Raw genomic sequence first — 7,500 nt, forward strand, 5'->3', positions numbered from 1 at the left:
AAAATTTATATGTACGTATATATATATATATATATATATATATATGTATATGTATATATATATATATATATATATATATATATATATATATATATATATATATATATACACACAGTATATGTTTGTGCTTGTGGGTGACTTTATTGAGAGAGAGAGAGAGAGAGAGAGAGAGAGAGAGAGAGAGAGAGAGAGAGAGAGAGAGAGAGAGAGAGAGTTTATCTGTGGGGGTATCAGTGTATGAATGTGTTTAAGTAAATTATTGAGGAATATAAACAGTTATTATCTTACCATCAAAGGACCGGTTCTCGAAGTGATCTTGGATCTCTGCACCTTTGGATGCACCATTCTAGAAACAGACAATTCCAGCAGCATTTTGAAGTTAATCCGAATAAAACTTTTCCTTATAAAGGGAAGAGAACTTTATCAGGACCTTCCTTGTCTTGCCACTTGGAGCTCTTCCTCTTGGATGAGGGACACAGTCGTGAGAGGCGTTTATATACTCCTTTCTTATCTACCAATCAGAGTCTGACCACACACGAACATATCCGATAAATGTTAAGTGTTATCTATGGAGAGATAAATAATTCGAGGGCATCTCTTAGTTGCTATGTCCCCATACACTTTTGATGGATGGATGGATGGATGAAGACCGCCCTCCCTTAAAAAAGGAGCACGGGCTCTTGCCAATTTCTAGCAGCCCGTATGTAGGATAAGCATGAGAAAAGGGTAAGGTTATATATAAAGGATGATGATGGGATGGAAGGAATGAAATGAGAGCATCCTGACGACCGTGGCCGGAGTCCGAGGCCCAGCCGAGGGGCACCGCAAAGCAGACCAGGTCTCCCAAACCCGGTTCCTCTTCGGTCCTGGCCTTTATTGGTACCTAGAATATAATCCTAACTGATTCTAGTTTAATTTCATTTTAACACATAATATGTCAGGACTGGTTATTAAAGAGCATGGTTTCAAAGGACAATATTTTTATGCAGGTTATAAAATACATAATTGTTATTAACGATGAATCTTTGCGGGTGATTAAAAGAGTATTTTGTAGAGGATAGTAAAGAAAAAAAAAATAACCGAAATGATGTGTGAAAGGGTCATTGAAAGATACAGATATACTTTTTGTTAGCAAATAAGATTCGGTATAAGAAAAATTATATTGCCGACATTATCCATATACACATACCGGGGTTTAGGTTCGTAGATAACGATTTGCTTATATAATACCTAGAGACAGGTGTACAAACTCCGTCTAGAAAAAGTTTGATAAACAATTTAAGGTTTTTAAATCCCTGCTAGAATTGGAAAAATATAACTGCTTTCCCATCACAGACATTGATTATATATTAACTTTTCCAATTCATGTTTAGTGCATAATACAGTACTGTAAAATAGCAACAACTCATTTATCTTACGTAGACTATTTTTAATAATTCTTCATTCTATTCAATGATGCTGCGAGCATTAGAAATCGTCAGTGAGGAACGTTCTTGAATGAGGCGTTACAGAAATGATAAACATAAGTATATAGGGGATTATGCTATTTCTTTCACAATTTAGATACGTCCAACAATCAAGTTTTGAGGGAACTTCTCAATGAATATGACAAGAAAGAATAAATTCGGTGTTGAAATCTTTTCATATAAAGATAATTGTTTCACACAACACTGAAGAACATGAACATATGATACTGTCCTCATCATAGTAGTAACATGGTTTGATCTAGGTCAAAATAGCGAGGAATTCAATTTCAGAACTAATCAACATATATATTAATTTTTTAAGGATTAAAGTAATCATTCGGTTTTCCTTTAGCTAATTGGAAAATCGAAGGCATCAATCGGTTCCATGTGATCATATTAACAAAATGCAATGATATTGTCAACGGGAAACTAAGAATAAGCTCCAGCATTCTCATGTACCCTTCTTGGAAATAAGTATGCCATTCATTGCTTTCCATTTCCAAGGTGTTCCATTGGGAGGATCTAGGTTCCAACAATTGTAATATGTTTTCTCTTTAGTGAAAAATATTCATTGAGAAATTATTCATGAAGTTCAAAGTCTTTCTACTATCTTCTTATCCGTGACCTTATTTTCTTTTAATAAACATCTGAGTTGGTATAATCTTTATGTTGTTGTTTTCAGGAAGTTCAAGGTCTTTGTACTATTTTCTTATCCATGACCCTATTTTCTTTTGATAAACGTCTAAGGTAGTATGATTTATAAGTTGTTTTTATGGAATGATACCTTCATTCATGTATTGGAGGAAAGACTGAAAACTGGTTATGACATTTTATTTAAGGAAAACGTTAACAATAAATAAGAGTAAATAATAAATTATATGAAAGTTCTGCTCTATTTTATACAGAGAAAGAGATAAATACGCTCACACACACACACACGCTCTCAAGGTCGGCGGCAGATAAAATATGTTACGAAATCACTGTCAATTGTGTTGTGTTTCTTGGGAGATTTTTGTTTATCTTTTTGCTTTTATTGCTGTTGTTGTTGTTGTTGTTGCTGTGAAGATGAGTCACTTGATCCCTGCAGGTGCTGCGTTGACAGACGGAACTGTTGTTGTTGCTTTGGACACTCTGGAAACTACTGTCGCTTTCGCAAGAATAACTGCGGCACTTTGCATCCTCTGAAACATTTACAAAAAAAAAAAAAGGTATCAATTACAGTTGTTAATTACGAGTTCAATAGGCCAAAATGATCCATTAATGTTATTGAACATGATAGAAGGAAATTTAGTTCCTACATTTCTTGTGCATAGTTTATATTCTGTTATCATCACTTTTAATATATTATCAATATTTTCGGAGACAAAATTATGTTCCTTTACACTAAATATGAACAATGAAAACAAATAATTAGAATGGTGAGTTTTATAAAAATCAATTCTTACCAAGAGAGGGATGATGTCCGACTCGATCAGGTAGAGAATGAATTTTCAGGCGACCCATTTTGGCTGTTGTCAATTCCTGATTCATTTCGGAGAAAGATTAGAAAAAGATTTTGGGACATGAAGTTGTAATTGTTTTTCTGTTCATTGTGAAAAAGTCCTCAGTTCGAATGGCAAATAGAGAGAATGTGGGGGCTTATATAGCCATAGAAAGTACCCCCTACAAATCATACAGTAAATTCCGGCCCCACAAGGCGACAGGGACAGAAGTGTCTTAATCCGTCACGTAAGCGATAAGGAGTTTCGTGTCTCTTCTTGGGTGTTTAGACCCTCATCTTGGATACAGAGGCAGCAAACATTAGTAATGTTTCCAATTCTTGAAATTTGACGAAATGGAAGTCCTTCTTTCAGATTGGCATTTCTGATAACTTTGTGATTGTGAGGAAATATATTTTATCTATCTATTATTAAGTAATATATCTTAGGAAAAGCTGTTTTTATATTTATGATGTGTTCCAAACGCCAGGATGAAGGGTGTTCGAACTTTGTGTGTATTATAAGAAATTAGTTTTTCTTAAAGAACACAGAAACAGAAAGAGGACTACATTGAATTCTAGCACGGCATTTTGTTAATTGATTGATTGATTGATTTGAGGTTTTCTGGCATCCTGACATCTAAGGTCATTGACGCTGATCATTTCCTTAAAACTTAATTGTAAGTTATAAGACATGATACTGGTGTCGGTGATTAGAGAAGGATGTTTATTTGTTTTCTTAATTCTCAACAACAGACCTTATCTTTATGTTCTCTTTAATAAGTTGATTTAGTTTATTGCATATAAACGACGTTCGTTATTTGCGAATTTTTGTTTTCCTTTTAGCGGAAGATGTAAGTTCATGCAAATCGTGTCCTTGAACTATTAGCGTAAATTTCAATATGAAGAGTTCATAGAAAGGTTTGCTAGATAAAGATTTTTATAACATACGAGTTGAACTTTAATTGACGCTATATTAGCACGACCCATCTGAATTCATCTTTCATCTTTCAACTGTGGAATTTTCCTTCTGCTTTTGTTTTCCCTGAATAAGAGGCGAATCCTTCTCTTCCTCCATGGTTACTCCCACTCATTTTCTTTTCCACCATCATCTCGTCAAAAAAGGAAGTCAAGTTGGTTAGTTGATAGTGATTCCCCCTAAATGTGGAACTGCCTAAGAGGTGTGTGCCGAATAACATTTATTAACTGCAGAGTTTTGGCCGCCATCTTGGAAAAGCCACAACAATAACCTTTGGAGATTGTTATGAGATTCATTTTGCAAGCATACAATTAGCGGTTGATGCTCGATGGAACCTTTCATAAATGGATACTGATGTTCATTAGGAACTCCACTGATTAAAATCTGAAACCACAAAACACTAACTATGTTAAAAGATTGCTCCACTTATAACACAGACCCATTCACCTTTAAAACGGAGACATTATTCGTGTTATGTAGTCTTTCTGAGTGAGTTGCGTTATCACCGTTGCTGTGACCTCGTATGGAGAGGAACCTTATCAATCCATATATCGTTTAAACCTTTAAGGGATAGTTCTGAGTTATCTAATTATTTCGATGGCAAATCGGTCAAAATCCTAATCCCCCAATGTATTTCGTTTCTCTCCGCTTTGGATGAATACGAGAAAAGGAAAACAAAAACATTAGAAGGAACATCTGGAAAAATCTCTTCAATGATTAACATCTTATTTAGTGTAGTAAGAATAATGAAAAATGCAGTATTTCCCTTCTCCTTTATATATATGATGTCATCAATAAGACAAAAGTGCTAACTCCAATTTCGTTTTGTCTTTGCCTTCCATGGCTACAATATATATATATATATATATATATATATATATATATATATATATATATATATATATATATATATATATATCATATTATAGTCCCGGGGATGGGAACTGAAATATAATATTATATACATTATGGCTGGCAAGCTTCACAACCCTCTCGAGTTCCAAACTCACCTGTTTGTTTGTACATTAAATGTTACACTTGAAAATATTAATACCCGAGCTCCGAGACAGTTATATAACTCCCAGACAGCAATATATAAAACACTGAATATCCAAAGGTCTCTTAAGTACACTTAAAACAAAACTGGGTAATTATTAATACGATCCATTCAAACAACTTACTTCGATTAACAGGATAAGATCGAGAATGAAATAAACACTGATTATTGAAATAGTACACTCTCTACAAAAATAAATATATACTATAAAAATTACACCATTTTGAAAGAATTTTCATGAAAAAAAAATGACTCGAAATATTAAGTCTGAACAAACCTTAGATTAACACAAAAAAAATGTTATGCTCTGAAAATTATATAATCACTTGACTTGAAATACTAAATCTGCATAAAACCTTAGACTATGACAAAAGAAATAATCACACTCTAATCCTTAAACTTTTAAGGAACTTACATAAAGTAACTAATAAACTTACTAACTTCACGTATTTACTTGCACAGGGCCAGTTACAAAATTTTATACAACGCCAACACTCACCACAACACAATAAAATTAAAATCACCTCTAACTTCTTTCGTATCGTTTCAACACACGATTTATGTTGGGGCACATAATCACTTTAGAGAGGACACACTATAGGTACTGAGAGAGAGTGAGGGATGCTCTTCTGCCCCACGCATCCCTGGGGGCACTTATATAAGAATTAGCTACTTCTACTTCCAGAAGATTCTAGGACCGAGATCTGGAAGCTTGGGGTTGGCCTAAGGGCATAAGGATTGCCAATGATTGCTCTCTCAGACACATACCACACAACAACGAGAAGAGTCCCTTTCAGCTAGCTTCGCCCACTTACCGTTCTCGGAAATAAAAAAAAAGATAAAAACTTACACTAGGGTTTTCGAGAACCTTCCAAAGCACGTGGCACATATAAGAAATGTGTATTTTCTCACAAGCATGACACAATACCTCATAAAAATATAAAAAAACATTTACATATGCCCTTGTTCATATCTCATATTCTCATATGGATCATATACCACTTTAATATAAAAAACATTTACATATGCCCTTGTTCATATCTCATATTCTCATATGGATCATATACCACTCTTAAACAGGTTACGTAAGACTTCGTAACAAAATACATGAAATAAAAAATTAATTCTTAAAAATAAACTAAATTTACACATACTGACTTGAATAAAAAATACAAATAAATTAACGACGAAAGTCTTACGTAATTTACATAACATGAGAGGAACTCATCTTCAGAGCTGGCTATTCACCTCTTCAAACACATGCAATAAATATATAAAATACATCAATAAATTATTTACTCTACGCTAGACCAGCTTCGTAAGAATACACATGCAGCATATAATATGTGTGTGTAAGTGTATGTAAGTATACGTTTACAAGTATATGTATATGTTTCCGATTATGATCGTGCACGTGGGCTTCATTAAATTGTGTAAAACACATTTTTTTTTTCCTAATACAGCTTCTAAACTATTCTGTATTTACAAGATAACGGTAGGAAGATCATCAGTAATTGGAAATATGAATAATTCGGATTTATATACTGAAGGAAAATATTTGTAAAAACTGATTCTCATGTAATCACAGCTAGAAAATTTCTGAAATTTCATTCAGTTTCTTTACGTATTATTTGATATATTTGTTAATCGAGACAAATGACAATTTGTCTTCCCAACGTCAAAGTCCAGAAGTCCAGGTCAACAGGTTCTCACTAGCGATCTTATATAACCAAACACTTCTATTTCTGCAGAATGAGTATATTAGCAAACCACCGGCCCGCATCCCAGCTGGAATAAGGCTCTCTTAATCTGAAACAAAAGTAACTAAATGTGTTATTAATTTCAATATAAATAAAATTATTATTTGGCTATTTCGTTAGCAACAGAACATCTTTTTGTACAGCCATCCTATCTGTGTACTGTATATGACCTAGCCTGAATGCGACTAAATGGTGTCAAATATCCCTGGAAAGCTTTTACGTTGGATGCCTAGGTAAAATGTCACGGGATAAAGTCATAATTCAGACGAGGGCATTTCGACAAGGGATGTCTTGTGGCCTTCAATCGAGAGATAACGGCTCTGAAAGTTCAATGTCCGCAGCGAGATGTAAACCTCCTGTTACTACAAATACTGCAGTATTTAAATTTCATTTATTCCCGATATAAGTATTTTGGGAAAATATAAATAAGGAATTTGCCTGAACCCCTAAAATATGAAACCTACAACAAACTGAAATCTTATTTTTATAAAGCATACAAAAGAGAATGTTTAATTCAATAACAAGGAGAAAACACTATGACGTGTCTAAGAATCCTGGGTATTAACCATTCATAGTTATATATGTTATATATCTAAATAATGCGAAAGTTCTTGAATTTTTAAATATACGACGTCTAATTCAATGATATCAAATGAGTCATGTAATCTTAAGTCGCAATTCCCTCAAAGAAAAACAGTCGATTTAAATTGATAAAGATCTTGACTCATAAAGATAAGAATCAAATTGGCCTACTTAATCTT

This window comes from Palaemon carinicauda, chromosome 5 (genome assembly GCF_036898095.1).
Source record: "Palaemon carinicauda isolate YSFRI2023 chromosome 5, ASM3689809v2, whole genome shotgun sequence".
NCBI classification, from domain to species: domain Eukaryota; kingdom Metazoa; phylum Arthropoda; class Malacostraca; order Decapoda; family Palaemonidae; genus Palaemon; species Palaemon carinicauda.